We start from the raw sequence: 18130 nt of genomic DNA on the forward strand, positions 1-18130 counted from the left end.
ATTGTTTAATTGTTGAGATTCACCCATCTTTCCTTGGATCCTGGCTGGTAAATCATGTTTTTGTCCAGCATGTGTCCAGGCCTACATGTCATCTGCTTCTCAGCATGAAGATTCTGTGTCTTGTGGGGTGGGCAGAGCAAGAGAGCCCCCCCTTTCTGTACCATGGGCTTTTATAGCCAGTCGTATGGACACCTGTTCTACATATGGTAGTGAACCAAAAATACACACACAAATAGCGCATGTCAACTAGACACGATGGCTGAGGCATAGAACTCAGAAAAATGATTATCGATTAACATTCCAAATGAATTTCCATAATTAACCATTTAACATTTCCCCCTTTTTTGAGAATAAAAGGACTTTAACTGAAATTTCTCAAAAGAAGATACATTCATCAATCATTTTTTCTTTCCTTCTTCCTTGGCAATATCATTAAATTTCCATAATAATAATAATAGTAATAATAGTATAAATATCGGATTATTGTTATATAATGATGTGAATACATGTTATGGTAAGCCGTGACTAATATTCATTTATATGTATAATTATACTTCCCTATATCTAAATTGAAGCAATCGCGGGTTCAATCGTCATCATCTGATGTCATCGGGTCGTCGTCTCGTCTTCTTCTTGGTTCTTTTATAACACAGTCTTTAGATGAAAACTCTTTTGAAATAAATTACAGCATGTAGATATTGTACAGTCCATAATTGTGTTCATTATTGTTCAGTCCATAAACTGTACTCTTTATTAGAAAGATCATGTGTGTCAGTTGATTAAAAAACAAAGTCCATGGATGAAATGTAGCATTAATATCTGTGCAGTGTCACCTGGACTTACGTTGGATCGTCTTTGGAATCTTCCGTGTGTCCGCACTGGTCTCGTGTCACTTTTGGAATAGATGTGACGTCTTTGGTCAGTAAAGCAAGGGTTAACTTGACACTTTCCTGCTTTATATAGCACCATAACCAGTACTCAGTCCTTTATATACAAGACACATATGCCAGGTATTACCTGTTCACCAGCTTTCATTGAAGCGTTGCAGGTGATAAGAAACCACTGGAATGTGATGAAACTTGAACACAACACAGTACATATAGGATCATCATCCTCTGCCGTCCTGGTGATCAGTGGTGTGAATTGTATTGTATGTAATGGACACAGTCTATTATAACACTCAGCATTCACACCTGTTACCTTCTGAGACGTCCAGATATCAGTTGCTTCTTCTTGTAACTTTTGAGAATCTCTTTGATTTATAAAAATTAAAAGTCTTTATTAAGATAGAATTCATAATTGCGATGTCTTGATTGAAGTCTTCATTCCCTAATCTGATACCAAATCTGGCAGTTTTTCCTACCCTATAATATCACAGCGTACCATAGCAATCAGTAATATCCATCTAATTATTATCAAAATATTAAAATAAATTATGTTTGGAATAATAAACAATAATAGATAATAATTCATTATCAATCAAGTTCTCCATATGATAGAACATTTTTATGTCATAGGTGTAATTACCTTTTCCAACCCATAGGTGTCAGTGTATTTTGAAAAAACAAGTTTTTATATCTTTATTAAACCAATAATATCAAAGAATGTATACTCCTGAACCAAAAAATGAATAAATATATGAATGTATGAATGAATGAATGAATGAATAAATGAATGAATGAATTGTTGTGTTTACTCAGAAAATGTAAACATTTTTTTCCTTAGCAATATATATTTAATGAAGCAATACTCTTGTATTAGACATTACTTTATTAAATATTAATGTGTTTTCTCAATTGAGATATTGAACTCAAATAAAATCAAATGAGAATTAAAAAATGAAAAAATAGAAAAATAAGAAGTATAAAGTAAGAATAAAATTTTAAAAATGAAAAATAAAATTAAGAGTAAAAATAAGAATAAAAATAAAAATAAGGCCTTTAAATTTTAATGACAAATGCAGAGTAATTATATTCTCCATAAAAAATACCATTATATCTCCATTATCTGGATGATTTCATATTTGTCATAACCTTGTACCACCAAAAAATATTAAATTATGCAACTTTGCATGTAATACCCTTCTTAATTATACCATAGTACCTTATTATTATTACTTCTTTATTAAAATGTGTGGAAAATAAGTATTGATCAAAAGTCATTATGTAATCAGGATCAAAAACACATTTTCCCCCTTAATACCAAAAATATTATTTTATAAAATTTATGTATATATCAGAACCAAATTAAAAATAATTATTCTTCTAGAAATATTGTGCATACATTTCATATCGATGAGTAGCATAGATTTGACTAAAGAGAGGTGTGTATTTGATAGAGTTCACTATGGGGATGACTCAGTCTAGGAGAGTTTGATATTGGCTTTTGGTAAGATTTTACCTTTCCTGGTTTTATAAATTTAGCTTGATTTATTTTCTTTTCACGATTCTCATGTTTTCTAACAAAATCCAGCATCTGCGCACATTCAAATAATTAATTTTTTTGTGATGCCATAACTTGGGAAACTGAATTTAGGAATTTGAATTTTTGTACAAAAGTTGTTATCATATGTTGTACTTTTCCATTTTTGATGAGAGATTTGTACAACCGTTCAAATATGGACATGAATGTATATGTACATTCCTTCCTACCAATCCTTAGTTTCTGCAGATCTTCTATGTTGGGAAAATCCTTTGTGACACAATAAATCAAATATCTTAATCTGTCCGAATCATTTTCCCATCCATTAGGATAGTCATTTTCACAGGGCATTAAATGTAAACGTCTGGACAATGTCACAGGAATCCATATTTTAAATAATTGATTCCTCTCCTCATTGGATAAATCAAACTTATCAGAAAAGCTCTCAAATGTCTCTGAATTTCTACAGGCATGGATTTTGACATCATATTTTGGCATGATTTTGTATAATTTCAGCAAATTTTTCCTCATTTTAATTTGGAGTTGAGCCTGGGTAAATCCAGAATTCTCTGATATTTTAAGTGGCTCTTGTACGTCCGTTCCTCCTACGTCACTCACGTCTCCTCCCACATCACCTAGTATATCGGTTTCTCGTATGTCAGTCATGTCTCCTCCCATGTCAGGTTTCTGTTTGTCCGTCTCTTGGTCAGACCCAAGGTCACCTTCAGTTACAGACACGTGTCTTACTTCTTGTTCATTTTCCACATTACAGTCAGAATCAGTATCACCGTCTGACACTTCTACACTATTTTCCTGCTTAGAAATCTCTAACACAAGACTTTGAAAAAAATCTACCAAATGTAGAATATTTCTCAATTTCTGTTTGTCTCTATTTACCAATTTAGAAGTTAACTGTAAATTCTGCAATTCACATTCTTTGTATAAACTGAGCCACAAAACTTCTATGTCATCTCCTACATTAACTTTGAAATTAATATTACTTTGTTTAGCAAAAGAAGAAATTATATCCATATTTTGCTTACCTTAAGATTCCTTGGCTTCTCTTTATCAGCACGTCCTGTCTTCAGTTCGTCTGATTCTTTTCCTGTGTGATTCTGTTCCTTGTTAGTACCTCTGCTTCCTGTCTTTCCTCAGTCTGTAGGTCCTTTCTGCTTCTCGTGACAAACTAGTGAATTTTACTGACACGTGAACAACAGCTTTTCAGCTCGTCAGGACTCCCCCCTTGTTCACGGAAGAAATTCACTTACTTAATTTAAAAAACAAAAAACAGGACTGGCTGGCTCACCATTATAAAATAATACTCTTCCTGTATTATTTTTTTCTACTGAGGACTTCTCAAAGTATCAATATCACGATATTCTTATAAAAAAATGTATCTATTTATTCTTGGATTGTCCATTAAAAAGAATCAGATTGCAGCAGGTACATACAATAATTAGTTATAAAGTAATTGTCCATTTGTCCATAATTAGCTTAATTGTTGAGATTCACCCATCTTTCCTTGTATCCTGCCTGGTAAATCATGTCTTTGTCCAGCATGTGTCCAGGCCTACATGTCATCTGCTTCTCAGCATGAAGATTCTGTGTTTTGTGGGGTGGGCAGAGCAAGAGAACCCCGACTTTCTGTACCATGGGCTTTTATAGCCAGTCGTATGGACACCTGTTCTACATATGGTAGTGAACCAAAAATACACACACAAATAGCGCATGTCAACTAGACACGATGGCTGAGGCATAGAACTCAGAAAAATGATTATCGATTAACATTCCAAATGAATTTCCATAATTAACCAATTAACAGAGACCGCCTGGGAATGCCAGGTGCTGTAGGCTTTTGCTTTTTCCTTCCTTCCACCAGCAGGGGGCACTCTCTTCTATGCCTTTTTTCCATTCCCTTTCACAAGTGCACACATTCATTCTCTTTTCTTTTTTTCATTTGCTTTCTCTCTTGCGCTATTTCATCTCTGCAAAATACCAGCATCCTTCTGATCACCGTGGGCCTCCAGCATTGTTGCTTCTTTACTTTTAATACTAGGCTCCTTTTCACCAGGACCAGCGTCTCCCGCGTGGCTGGAGGCAACCACTGGTAACCCCAAGCAGAAGACCTTTGCAGGCAACACGACCCTCCCCCCTGAAGAGCAGCTCAAAGTCACTGGCAACCATCTCACCCTCTTCCTTCATTCACCCCTGGACGTCTCGCTCCGTCCCCAAGTTATGCGTCCAGCTTGCTCTTTCTGTCACATTACCGCGATGAAGGGTTTAGCCTGCAGGAGACCCTGCGCTGAGACATTTTTGAAGACACCTGATGCGGCGGGTGAATCACTGCTAAACAAACCACACCTGTAGGGACGGCACAGCCTTTGCATGGACCCTTCGGAGCCCGCCCCGTCACGGCCAGATTGCTCGCCACCAAGCGATCCTGAGAAAGGCTGGCCGGGAGATGGATCGGACAGCATCTACTGGCCATACCACCTTGGATACGCCCGATCTCGTCTGATCTCGGAAGCAAAGCAGGGCTGGGCTCCGACAGTATTTGGATGGGAGACCTCCTGGGAGCACCGGGTGCTGTAGACTATTTTGATGACGTTTTGCCCTACTGCCCAGCTCGGCTAGCATGGAACGTCGCCTTGCCGGACACCGACCTTAAGTAACTTAGATGACGGAAGCCCCAAGGCCTCTGAGCCAGTTGGCAGCTAAGTACGCTACCCCGCCGCCTTCACGCAGGCCTGACACCGAGCTCCTTGCCAAGGTTAGGAGTGCTTATTGACTCAGCAGCTCGCCGTGTGGAAATGATGGCGTTAAAAGCACCCGGGGCCGTGAAGGGGCCAGGCTTTCAGCAGGTGCCCAGGGAAGGGTTTGGATGCCGGCCGCCTAGCGAGGGCCAGCAGAAGTAAAATGTTTCTCTGCAAAGAAGCTTGTGTAACCAAGCCAGACGGCTGAAAAAGAGCTAACCTCAGTGCAAGGAAGGCAAGGAAGGTGTGGAAGGAATTGGGGAGGGGGGGTTGATTCCTGCTAGGGCCCTGAAATCATAAAACAGGCAGGAGAGTCTGACTCATAGTGATGGAGAGGTTGTAGAGGCAGATAGGGGGTGTTGTCACGTGCGAGCACGTGTGCATGCTGGCTTGTGTGTGAGAGTGCGCTTCCTAGGTGTGGCGCGCTGCAGACAGTCAAAGGGATTGTTCCCTTTCATTAAAAGTTAATCCCCGGCTGCAGCCTATTAGAAAGCAACTAACCGCGCTCTACTCACCCTACCCGGGTCTACCGGTGAGTCTCGCGTCTGCACCCGGCCTGTGGCATTGGCCGTGAAGCTGACGTTTCGTCGACAGCGCTGCAGCCGATCAGTGAGCTCAACGGCTTTGAGTGGGGCGTTGTGTCTACAAGACCTTTTAAGGAAGCCAGCAAGAAAATTGAAGAGAAGGGAAAGCACAAAAGGACCTGGTCTTGATGAGCACTGGAAAGGTCAGCCGGCAGCCAGACGTCAAAGTAGAAAAGCAGCAAGTGAGAGGATAGTCTCTGCCTACGGACACACCACCCTGAACACGCCCAATCTCATCTGATCTTGAAAGCTAAGCAGGGTTGGGCCTGGTTAGTACTTGGATGGGAGACCACCTGGGAATACCAGGTGCTGTAGGCTTTTGCTTTTTCCTTCCTTCCACCAGCAGGGGGCACTATCTTCTATGCATTTTTTCCATTCCCTTTCACAAGTGCACACATTCATTCTCTTTTCTTTTTTTCATTTGCTTTCTCTCTTGCGCTATTTCATCTCTGCAAAATATTAGCATTCTTCTGATCACAGTGGACCTCCAGCATTGTTGCTTTTTACTTTTAATACTAGGCTCCTTTTCACCAGGACCAGCGTCTCCCGCGTGGCTGGAGGCAACCACCGGTAACCCCAAGCAGAAGACCTTTGCAGGCAGCATGACCCTGCCCCCTGAAGAGCAGCTCAAAGTCACTGGCAACCATCTCACCCTCTTCCTTCATTCACCCCTGGACGTCTCGCTCCGCCCCCAAGTTACGGGTCCAGCTTGCTCTTTCTGTCACATTACCGCGATGAAGGGTTTAGCCTGCAGGAGACCCTGCGCCGAGCCATTTTTGAAGACACCTGATGCGGCGGGTGAATTACTGCTAAACAAACCACACCTGTAGGGACGGCACAGACTTTGCATGGACCCTTCGGAGCCCGCCCCGTCACGGCCAGATTGCTCGCCACCAAGCGATCCTGAGAAATGCTGGCCGGGCGATGGATCGAGCAGCTTCTACTGGCCATACCACCTTGGATACGCCCGATCTCATCTGATCTCGGAAGCAAAGCAGGGCTGGGCTCGGACAGTACTTAGATAGGAGACCTCCTGGGAACACCGGGTGCTGTAGATCATTTTGATGACGTTTTTACCTACTGCCCAGCTCGGCTAGCATGGAACGGCGCCTTGCCGGACACAGACCTTAAGTAACTTAGATGATGGAAGCCCCAAGGCCTCTGAGCCAGTTGGCAGCTAAGTACGCTACCCCGCCGCCTTCACGCAGGCCTGACACCTAGCTCCTTGCCACGGCTAGGAGTGCTTATTGACTCCGCAGCTCTCCGTGTGGAAATGATGGCGTTAAAAGCACCCGGGGCCGTGAAGGGGCCAGGCTTTCAGCAGGTGCCCAGGGAAGGTTTTGGATGCCGGCCGCCTTGCGAGGGCCAGCAGAAGTAACATGTTTCTCTGCAAAGAAGCTTGTGTAACCAAGCCAGACGGCTGACAAAGAGCTAACCTCAGTGCAAGGAAGGTGCGGAAGGAATTGGGGAGGGGGTGGTGATTCCTGCTAGGGCCCTGAAATCATAAAACAGGCAGGAGAGTCTGACGCATGGTGACGGAGAGGTTGTAGGAGCAGATAGGGGGTGTTGTCACATGCGAGCACGTGTGCATGCTGGCTTGTGTGTGAGAGTGCGCTTCCTAGGTGTGGCGCGCTGCAGACAGTCAAAGGGATTGTTCCCTTTCATTAAAAGTTAATCCCCGGCTGCAGGCTATTAGAAAGCAACTAACCGCGCTCTGCTCACCCTACCCGGGTCTACCGGTGAGTCTCGCCTCTGCTCCCGGCCTGTGGTATTGGCCGTGAAGCTGACGTTCCGTCGACAGCGCTGCAGCCGATCAGTGAGCTCAGCGGCTCTGAGTGGGGCGTTGTGTCTACAAGACCTTTTAAGGAAGCCAGCAAAAAAATTGAAGAGAAGGGAAAGCACAAAAGGACCTGGTCTTGCTGAGCACTGGAAAGGGCAGCCGGCAGCCAGACGTCAAAGTAGAAAAGCAGCAAATGAGAGGCTTGTCTCTGCCAATGGCCACACCACTCTGAACACACCTGATCTCAGAAGCTAAGCAGGGTCGGGCCTGGTTAGTACTTGGATAGGAGACCGCCAGGTGCTGTAGGCTTTTGCTTTTTCCTTCCTTCCACCAGCAGGGGGCACTCTCTTCTATGCCTTTTTTCCATTCCCTTTCACAAGTGCACACAATTATTCTCTTTTCTTTTTTTCATTTGCTTTCTCTCTTGCTCTATTTCATCTCTGCAAAATACCAGCATCCTTCTGATTACAGTGGGCCTCCAGCATTGTTGCTTCTTTACTTTTAATACTAGGACCAGCGTCTCCCGCGTGGCTGGAGGCAACCACCAGTAACCCCAAGCAGACGACCTTTGCAGGCAACACGACCCTCCCCCCTGAAGAGCAGCTCAAAGTCACTGGCAACCATCTCACCCTCTTCCTTCATTCACCCCTGGACGTCTCGCTCCGCCCCCAAGTTACGGGTCCAGCTTTCTCTTTCTGTCACATTACCGCGATGAAGGGTTTAGCCTGCAGGAGACCCTGCGCCGAGACATTTTTGAAGACACCTGATGCGGCGGGTGAATCACTGCTAAACAAAACACACCTGTAGGAACGGCACAGCCTTTGCATGGACCCTTCGGAGCCCGCCCCGTCACGGCCAGATTGCTCGCCACCAAGCGTGTTACAACTCTCCTGTTAGTTTTTTTTTAGTTTGCTGGTCACATGACCATTTTGCCTATTTAATCCGGCTCCGCCCTCCTGGCTTTGCTGGACTTCATTTGTATTTACTACTGTTGAGCTAGCTTGTTGCTCTGTTGCCGTTCTCTGTTAGTTTTGCTAGGTCTTCTGACCCCTATGCCTTTTTGTTGTGTGTTTGTCTTTGACTGCTACTATTTCTGCTAGGAGGTGTACAACTTTTCCCAGTCCCTAGATCTTGTAGGGATCCCTACCTCACATCTATAGGTCTGCGTTCAGACTAGCCGAGGACTTTAGCGGGTCTGATCGCAGGATCAGGTTCCCCGTTACATCGTAGGGATCTTGTTTAGTTCTATTTTAGGGATAGATCTCCTTTCTTTCCTTAGTCTCTGTAGCAGATCATAACAGTAATTCCAGCCATAAAAAAAAAAAAAAAAAAAAAATTTCTCTAAGGAAAGACCTCCAGTTTTCCATCATGGTCTCGGTGCAAGATTTGGCTCAATGCTTGCAGGGACTCTCTCTGGAGGTGACCAAGCTCCAACAACACGTGAGTAGCTGTTCTGGACCGCATTTTGTGGAACCTAAGGTACGTCTGCCTGATCTATTTTTTGGCGAACAACAAGATTTTTTTTCTTTCAAAAATGCTTGTCTATTATATTTTCGTTTGAGACCCGGATCCTCTGGTGATGAATCACAGCGCATAGGGATCATAATGTCACTTTTGCACAAAGATCCTCAGGGATGGGCCTTCTCTCTCCAACCTAGTGATCCGTGCTTTAGATCAGTGGATAGTTTTTTTTCTGCTTTGGGTTTGTTGTACGATGATCCTGATCGTGTCTCATCTGCTGAGTCTGAATTAAGACGTTTGAGACAGGGATCAGGTAATCTGGAAAAATATTGTTCTCACTTCCGTCGGTGGTCTGCCCAGGTGGGGTGGAACGATTCTGCTTTGAAAAGCTTGTTTCTTGCAGGGCTATGTGAAAGGGTAAAGGATTTACTGATTGCTTATCCCACACCTGGAAACTTGCAGGAGGCAATGCAATTAGCTATACGGGTGGACAGGAGACTGTGTGAAAGGGTTAATGAGAGCAAATCCTCTGCTATGTCAGCTTCGAGTCCTGAGAGGTTCTGTGCTGACAATGGAGAGCCGATGGAAATTGGGGCGATGGCACCCCGCTCTCAGGAAAAAGACCGCCGACTTTCTGAAGGCTTGTGTTTCTATTGCGGAAATTCTGGTCATTTTATTAAGAGCTGTGTGCTTCGCAAGAAGAAAGAAAAAAAAATGGTCAGTCATGCTCGTATTGCCTGTTTAAATTCTAAGGGAGTATTCCTATCTGCCACTACTGCTGCTCAGGATGAATTAATTGAATTTCGGGTATTTGTGGATTGTGGATCTACTCTGAATGTGATTGATGGGGGATTCTTGGAAAAACTTAGATTAGAACCTAAAACTTTGTCATCCCCTATTGCTGTGGTTTCTGTCGATGGCTCTCCCTTGAAGAGTGTTACTCACAAGGTCTGTGAATTTCCCCTCACTATTAATGGTATTCATCAAGAGAATTTGGATTTGGTGGTATTGGATAATTTGCCTTCTAAAGTAATATTGGGGTTACCCTGGTTAAAATTGCACAATCCTGTACTGGATTGGTCTACCAATTAAATTAAGTCCTGGAGCCCTAAGTGTTATGACAAGTGTTGTAACGGGCGCATTGCTGCTGTGGATAGAGGGGAATTGCCTGTACCTATTCAGGATTTTTGGAGAGTTTTTTCTGAGGAGGAGTCGCAGGTTTTGCCTCCCCATAGAGACTATGATTGTACCATTGAATTTGTCCCTGGCGCGACTCTTCCTAAGAGTCGTTTATTTAATCTTACTATTCCTGAAAGAAAGGCTTTGAAAGAATACATACAGACAAACTTGGCCGCCGGTCACATTAGGCCTTCCAAGTCTCCTGTGGCTGTTGGATTTTTTTTTGTAAAAAAAAAAGATGGCGGTTTACGTCCTTGTCTGGACTTTCGTGAGATTAATAAAATTACTGTACGCAATTCTTACCCACTGCCATTGATTCCTGATTTATTTAACCAGTTAGTGGGGGCCAAGTGGTTCTCTAAAATTGATCTCCGGGGGGCATACAATTTGTTGCGCATGAAGGAGGGTGATGAATGGAAGACTGCTTTTAACACTCCTGTGGGTCATTTTGAGAATCTGGTTATGCCTTTTGGTCTCACCAATGCTCCAGGATTTTTTCAGAATCTTATTAATGATATCCTTAGACCTTTAATCGGCAAAAATGTGGTTGTGTATTTGGATGACATTTTGATTTATTCGCCGGATCTGGAGTCTCATTGGCGGAGCGTACGTGAGGTATTACAGTTATTAATGGACAATTCGCTTTTTGCTAAGCTGGAGAAATGTGAGTTCGCTGTACAGAGAATTCGTTTTTTGGGCTACATTATCTCCAGTGAAGGTTTTGAGATGGACCCGGTTAAAATTCAAGCTGTGCAGGAATGGCCTAGGCCTATTGGTTTGAAATCGATACAGAGGTTTTTGGGTTTCGCCAATTATTACAGAAAATTCATAAAAAAATTTTCTATTATTGTCAAACCGCTGACCGATCTCACCAGGAAAGGTGCTAATGCGGTTCAGTGAACTTCTGAGGCCATTGAAGCTTTTGTGTTTCTAAAGGAGAGGTTCACCTCTGTTCCCATCCTTATGCAGCCTGATGTGACTAAGCAGTTTTTGGTTGAGGTTGATGCTTCTTCGGTGGGGGTTGGTGCGGTGTTGTCTCAGGAAAACAAGGATGGAGTACATCCCTGTGCCTTTTTTTCAAAAAAATTTTCCGAGACTGAACTTAATTACGATATTGGTAATCGGGAATTGCTGGCGATTAAACTCGCATTTGAACACTGGCGTCATATCTTGGAAGGTGCTGAATTTCCCATTCAGGTTTTCACTGATCATAAAAATCTGATCTATCTTGATGCTGCCAAGCGCTTGAATGCCCGTCAGGCTAGGTGGGCACTATTTTTCTCGCGGTGTAATTTTTCCGTTACTTACATCCTGGGTACCAAGAATGTTAAAGCGGATGCTTTGTCTCGCAGCTTTTCTCCCATGGTCGGTGTTGAGGAGGAAGAGGAGACCATTTTACAAGAAGGTGTTGTGATTGCTGCTTTGGACTCCGTTTTGGAGGATGAGATTCTTAAAGCACAGGAGAATGCCCCATCTAACACTCCCCATGGGAGGTTGTTTGTGCCTAGGACCTTTAGGAGAGATTTGTTTGTTGAGTGTCATGAGTCTCGGTTGGCAGGTCATCCAGGAATTTCTGAGACCAAGAGACTTGTGGGTCGCAGTTTTTGGTGGCCTGGATGGCAGAAGGAAGTCATTAAGTGGGTGCGCCAATGTACTGTGTGTGCAAGATCCAAGTCTTCGCATGCTCCTGCTGCGGGGTTGCTTTGCCCTCTGGAGGTTCCTAGTGCACCTTGGACACATCTGGCTATGGACTTTATTACTGACCTTCCTCCCTCTGATGGTTTCACGGTCATCTGGGTGGTCGTGGACCGTTTTAGCAAGATGTGTCACTTGGTTCCCTTCATCAAACTGCCTTGCGCTAAGACACTCGCTAAGGCCTTTGTCAAGGAGATTGTCAGACTACATGGTGTTCCTACTGACATTGTTTCTGATAGGGGACCTCAGTTCGTGGCTCGTTTTTGGCGTGCCTTTTGTGACAGGTTGGGAGTTCATTTGTCGTTTTCATCCGGATATCATCCTGAGTCTAATGGCCAGACAGAAAGGAAGAACCAGGATGTTGAGCAGTTCTTGCGTTGTTTTGTGGCAGACAATCAAGAGGGGTGGTCTGAGTTTCTGCCACTTGCTGAATTTGCTCTTAACAACCATACATCCTCTTCTGCTGGGTGTTCGCCTTTTTTTTGTTGTTCTGGGAGACATCCGTCTTTTGGGTCATTTTCCAAATTGGTTTCGGCTGTGCCTGAGGAGGAGAGTTTTTCCGGTGATTTGGAGAGAGTTTGGACGGATGTGCGTGGTAATCTTCAGGAGGCTAACAAAAAATCTAAGAGGTACTTTGATAGGAAACGGCAAGAGGTTTTGTTTGCGGTTGGTGACATGGTTTGGTTGTCCTCTAAGAATCTGCGATTGAGGATTCCTTCTAAAAAATTGGGTCCCAAGTTCGTAGGGCCCTTTAAGGTACTTCAGATAGTTAACCAATCTGCTGTTAGGCTGGAGGTTCCTACGTCCTGGAGGATTAATCCGGTGTTTCATGTTTCTCTGTTGAAAAAAGCTGATGTGTCGGATGGTGACGCCTCTGCCACTGTTCCTCCGGTGGTGGAGGACGGGGAATATGAAATTTCCCGCATCCTAAATTCTAGACGGTATAGAGGGAGTTTGCAGTATCTCGTCGCTTGGAAGGGTTTCGGACCTGAGGATAACTCATGGGTGAGAGCGGATTATGTTTCTGCCCCCAGACTTGTCCGAGCGTTTCACAGGAGGTTTCCTGGTAAGCCTGGGCCTAGGGGATCCGGAGGATCCTCTTAGAAGAGGGGGTACTGTTACAACTCTCCTGTTAGGTTTTTTTTAGTTTGCTGGTCACATGACCATTTTGCCTATTTAATCCGGCTCCGCCCTCCTGGCTTTGCTGGACTTCATTTGTATTTACTACTGTTGAGCTAGCTTGTTGCTCTGTTGCCGTTCTCTTTTAGTTTTGCTAGGTCTTCTGACCCCTATGCCTTTTTGTTGTGTGTTTGTCTTTGACTGCTACTATTTCTGCTAGGAGGTGTCCAACTTTTCCCAGTCCCTAGATCTTGTAGGGATCCCTACCTCACATCTATAGGTCTGCGTTCAGACTAGCCGAGGACTTTAGCGGGTCTGATCGCAGGATCAGGTTCCCCGTTACATCGTAGGGATCTAGTTTAGTTCTATTGTAGGGATAGATCTCCTTTCTTTCCATACTCTCTGTAGCAGATCATAACAAAGCGATCCTGAGAAAGGCTGGCCGGGCGATGGATCAAGCAGAGTCTACTGGCCATACCACCTTGGATACGCCCGATATTGTCTGATCTCGAAAACAAAGCAGGGCTGGGCTCGGACAGTACTTGGATGGGAGACCTCCTGGGAACACTGGGTGCTGTAGACCATTTTGATGACATTTTGCCCTACTGCCCAGCTCGGCTAGCATGGAACGGCGCCTTGCCGGACACCGACCTTAAGTAACTTAGATGATGGAAGCCCCAAGTACTCTGAGCCAGTTGGCAGCTAAGTACGCTACCCGGGCCGCCTTCACGCAGGCCTGACACCGAGCTCCTTGTCACTGCTAGGAGTGCTTATTGACTCCGCAGCTCACCGTGTGGAAATGATGGCGTTAAAAGCACCCGGGGCCGTGAAGGGGCCAGGCTTTCAGCAGGTGCCCAGGGAAGGTTTTAGATGACGGCCGCCTAGCGAGGGCCAGCAGAAGTTACATGTTTCTCTGCAAAGAAGCTTGTGTAACCAAGCCAGACGGCTGACAAAGAAGTAACCTCAGGGCAAGGAAGGCAAGGAAGGAATTGGGGAGGGGGGGAGTGATTCCTGCTAGGGCCCTGAAATCATAAAACAGGCAGGAGAGTCTGACGCATGGTGACGGAGAGGTTGTAGGGGCAGATAGGGGGTGTTGTCACATGCGAGCACGTGTGCATGCTGGCTTGTGTGTGAGAGTGCGCTTCCTAGGTGTGGCGCGCTGCAGACAGTCAAAGGGATTGTTCCCTTTCATTAAAAGTTAATCCCCGGCTGCAGGCTATTAGAAAGCAACTAACCGCGCTCTACTCACCCTACCCGGGTCTACCGGTGAGTCTCGCCTCTGCTCCCGGCCTGTGGCATTGGACGTGAAGCTGACGTTTCGTCGACAGCGCTGCAGCCGATCAGTGAGCTCAGCGGCTCTGAGTGGGGCGTTGTGTCTACAAGACCTTTTAAGGAAGCCAGCAAAAAAATTGAAGAAAAGGTAAAGCACAAAAGGACCTGGTCTTGCTGAGCACTGGAAAGGGCAGTCGGCAGCCAGACGTCAAAGTAGAAAAGCAGCAAGTGAGAGACTAGTCTCTGCCTACGGCCACACCACCCTGAACACGCGCATTATCTCATCTGATTTCAAAAGCTAAGCAGGGTTGGGCCTGGTTAGTACTTGGATGGGAGACCACCTGGGAATATCAGGTGCTGTAGGCTTTTGCTTTTTCTTTCCTTCCACCAGCAGGGGGCACTCTCTTCTATGCCTTTTTTCCATTCCCTTTCACAAGTGCACACATTCATTCTCTTTTCTTTTTTTCATTTGCTTTCTCTCTTGCGCTATTTCATCTCTGCAAAATACCAGCATCCTTCTGATCACCGTGGGCCTCCAGCATTGTTGCTTATTTACTTTTAATACTAGGCTCCTTTTCACCAGGACCAGCGTCTCCCGCGTGGCTGGAGGCAACCACCGGTAACCCCAAGCAGAAGACCTTTGCAGGCAACACGACCCTCCCCCCTGAAGAGCAGCTCAAAGTCACTGGCAACCATCTCACCCTCTTCCTTCATTCACCCCTGGACGTCTCGCTCCGCCCCCAAGTTACGGGTCCAGCTTGCTCTTTCTGTCACATTACCGTGATGAAGGGTTTAGCCTGCAGGAGACCCTGCGCCGAGCCATTTTTGAAGACACCTGATGCGGCGGGTGAATCACTGCTAAACAAACCACACCTGTAGGGACGGCACAGCCTTTGCATGGACCCTTTGGAGCCCGCCCCGTCACCGCCAGATTGCTCGCCACAAGCGAGCACGTGTGCATGCTGGCTTGTGTGTGAGAGTGCGCTTCCTAGGTGTGGCGCGCTGCAGACAGTCAAAGGGATTGTTCCCTTTCATTAAAAGTTAAACCCCGGCTGCAGGCTATTAGAAAGCAACTAACCGTGCTCTACTCACCCTACCCGGGTCTACCGGTGAGTCTCGCCTCTGCTCCCGGCCTGTGGCATTGGCCTCGAAGCTGACATTCCGTCGACAGCGCTGCAGCCGATCAGTGAGCTCAGCGGTTCTGAGTGGGGCCTTCTGTCTACAAGACCTTTTAAGGAAGCCAGCAAAAAAATTGAAGAGAAGGGAAAGCACAAAAGGACCTGGTCTTGCTGAGCGCTGGAAAGGGCAGCCGGCAGCCAGACTTCAAAGTAGAAGAGCAGCAAGTGAGAGGCTTGTCTGTGCCTATGGCCAAACCACCCTGAACACGCCTGATCTTGTCTGATCTTGGAAGCTAAGCAGGGTTGGGCCTAGTTAGTACTGCCTGGGAATACCAGGTGCTGTAGGCTTTTGCTTTTTCCTTCCTTCCACCAGCAGGGGGCACTCTCTTCTATGCCTTTTTTCCATTCCCTTTCAGAGGCCGTTAGTCAGGGCAGGAGTCAGGTAACCAACACTTTGACCACATACTCTCTACTAACTATGTTTCTGTTAGCTCTCACTTTTTCCTCTATAGTCCTCCACTTTCTAATAACCCCTCAAATCCCTACACCAAGTAAGAAACTCTTCATCTCTCCCTCTATTCTCCCCATTCATCTCACCTCCTCCTCCAAATTATTCCTCAACATTCAATCCTGGATCTCCAAACACAGACAGCCACCTCATGCTCTCTCTTCCTCCCACCTGCTAACACTTTCTCTGCTCCTCCTCACTGCTGGAGATATCTCTCCAAATCCTGGTCCTCCTCACCATATCCCCACAGTCACTTCTACCTCCTATCCACGACCTTCCTCAAACTGTCGCAACCCTTCTAACCTCATACCCATCCAACTAATACCCACCTCCTCAGCTATACTAACAGGAGCTCTCTGGAACGCTCGCTCTGTCTGCAACAAACTTTCCTTCATCCACGATCTTTTCATTACAAACAAACTCTCCTTCCTCGCCATCACCGAAACCTGGCTCACCCCCTCTGACACAGCCTCCCCAGCTGCCCTTTCATATGGCGGATTCCACCTTTCCCACACCCCCCGCCCCAATGGCAAACATGGTGGAGGCGTAGGTTTCCTCCTATCAGAACTCTGCGCTTTCACCAAAATCCCACTGCCACCCTCCGTTACACTCCCCTCTTTTGAGGTGCACTGTGTGCGCATCTATTCCCCCTCCAACCTCCAACTGGCCGTCGTTTACCGACCTCCAGGGCAAGCCACCACCTTCTTAGACCATTTCACTACCTGGCTGCTTCACTTCCTTTCCATTGACATCCCCACTATCATAATGGGTGATTTCAACATCCCCATTGACACTCCCCACTCGTCTGTCTCTAAGCTCCTATCCCTCACTTCCTCCTTTGGACTCACTCAATGGTCTTCCACACCCACCCACAAAGATGGCCACACACTGGACCTCATCTTCACCCGCCTCTGTTCCCTATCTAACCTCTCTAATTCCCCACTCCCTCTCTCTGACCATAACCTCCTCACATTCTCTACCCTCTCCTCTCCGGGTGCACAATCCCCACTCCACAAACTCACACACCCTCGCAGAAATCTCAAACACCTTGACCTACACTCTCTCTCTGAATCCCTCCTTCCTCTCACAGACATAAATTCCTTACACGATGCAGACGTTGCTGCTGCTTCATATAACACCACAATAGCTGCAGCTCTAGACTCGATCGCCCCTCTCACACACACCACACCTCGCACATTCAACAGGCAACCCTGGCACACTAAACTTACCAAAGAACTGCGCCGGGCCTCCAGGGTTGCGGAGCGGAGATGGAAAAGGTCTCACTCCATCGAGCACTTCATCGCATTCAAGCAATCCCTCACTAATTTCAAGTCCGCACTCACTACAGCAAAACAAACCTACTTCTCATCTCTCATATCCTCCCTATCTCACAACCCTAAACAGCTATTTAACACTTTCAACTCTCTCCTTCGTCCCCCAGCACCTCCTCCCTCTTCTCTCATCTCAGCCGACGACTTTGCCTCATTCTTCAAACAGAAGATTGACACCATCAGACAAAACTTTGGCCTAAAGTCCACGCAACCCCTCCTCATATCTACTCAACCCTCCTCCTCCAAACCCCACTTCTCCACCATTACAGAAGGTCAAGTCTCCTCTTTACTCTCCAAATCACACCTCACCACCTGCGAACTTGACCCAATCCCATCCCACCTCATCACTAACCTCACCACAGTCTTCATCCCAACCCTAACCCACCTCTTCAATCTATCACTAACAACCGGAGTCTTCCCCTCATGTTTCAAACATGCCGCAATCACACCCATCCTCAAAAAGCCCTCCCTTGACCCTTCCTCTCTGACCAGCTACCGCCCCATATCACTCCTCCCCTTTGCCTCAAAACTTCTAGAACAACATGTCCACCTTGAACTGTCCTCCCACCTCTCCTCCTGCTCCCTCTTCGACCGTCTACAATCTGGCTTCCGACCGCATCACTCGACTGAAACTGCCCTGACCAAAGTCACCAATGACCTACTAAATGCCAAATCCAAGCAACACTACTCCATCCTCCTCCTTCTGGACCTGTCATCTGCCTTTGACACAGTGGACCATTCCCTCTTACTCCAGATTCTCTCATCTCTTGGCATCACGGAATTGGCTCTATCTTGGATCTCCTCATACTTAACAGACAGGACATTCAGCATCTCCCACTCACGCACCACCTCCTCATCTCGCCCCCTATCTGTCGGTGTCCCCCAAGGTTCAGTTCTAGGACCTCTGCT

At 46.0% G+C, this 18130-nt stretch overlaps 1 non-coding gene and 5 pseudogenes across 1 annotated transcript; all 6 read left to right on the plus strand.

Annotated features, from left to right (window-relative positions):
• The first annotated feature begins 4896 nt into the window (after positions 1–4896).
• Positions 4897–5016, plus strand: LOC141269154 (5S ribosomal RNA; annotated as a pseudogene).
• Positions 5017–5957: 941 nt separating this feature from the next.
• LOC141270417 (5S ribosomal RNA) lies at positions 5958–6076 on the plus strand. The gene has a single exon (XR_012321653.1). It is a non-coding gene; the product is annotated as a 5S ribosomal RNA (ribosomal RNA).
• A 620-nt stretch (positions 6077–6696) lies between these two features.
• Positions 6697–6816, plus strand: LOC141267727 (5S ribosomal RNA; annotated as a pseudogene).
• A 6639-nt stretch (positions 6817–13455) lies between these two features.
• On the plus strand, positions 13456–13575 carry LOC141270011 (5S ribosomal RNA; annotated as a pseudogene).
• A 934-nt stretch (positions 13576–14509) lies between these two features.
• Positions 14510–14630, plus strand: LOC141267510 (5S ribosomal RNA; annotated as a pseudogene).
• Positions 14631–15624: 994 nt separating this feature from the next.
• Positions 15625–15730, plus strand: LOC141270345 (5S ribosomal RNA; annotated as a pseudogene).
• Positions 15731–18130: the final 2400 nt, after the last annotated feature.

Source organism: Phyllobates terribilis, unplaced genomic scaffold, assembly GCF_046119375.1.
Source record: "Phyllobates terribilis strain yellow unplaced genomic scaffold, ASM4611937v1 Scaffold_4__5_contigs__length_816908805, whole genome shotgun sequence".
Classification (NCBI taxonomy): domain Eukaryota; kingdom Metazoa; phylum Chordata; class Amphibia; order Anura; family Dendrobatidae; genus Phyllobates; species Phyllobates terribilis.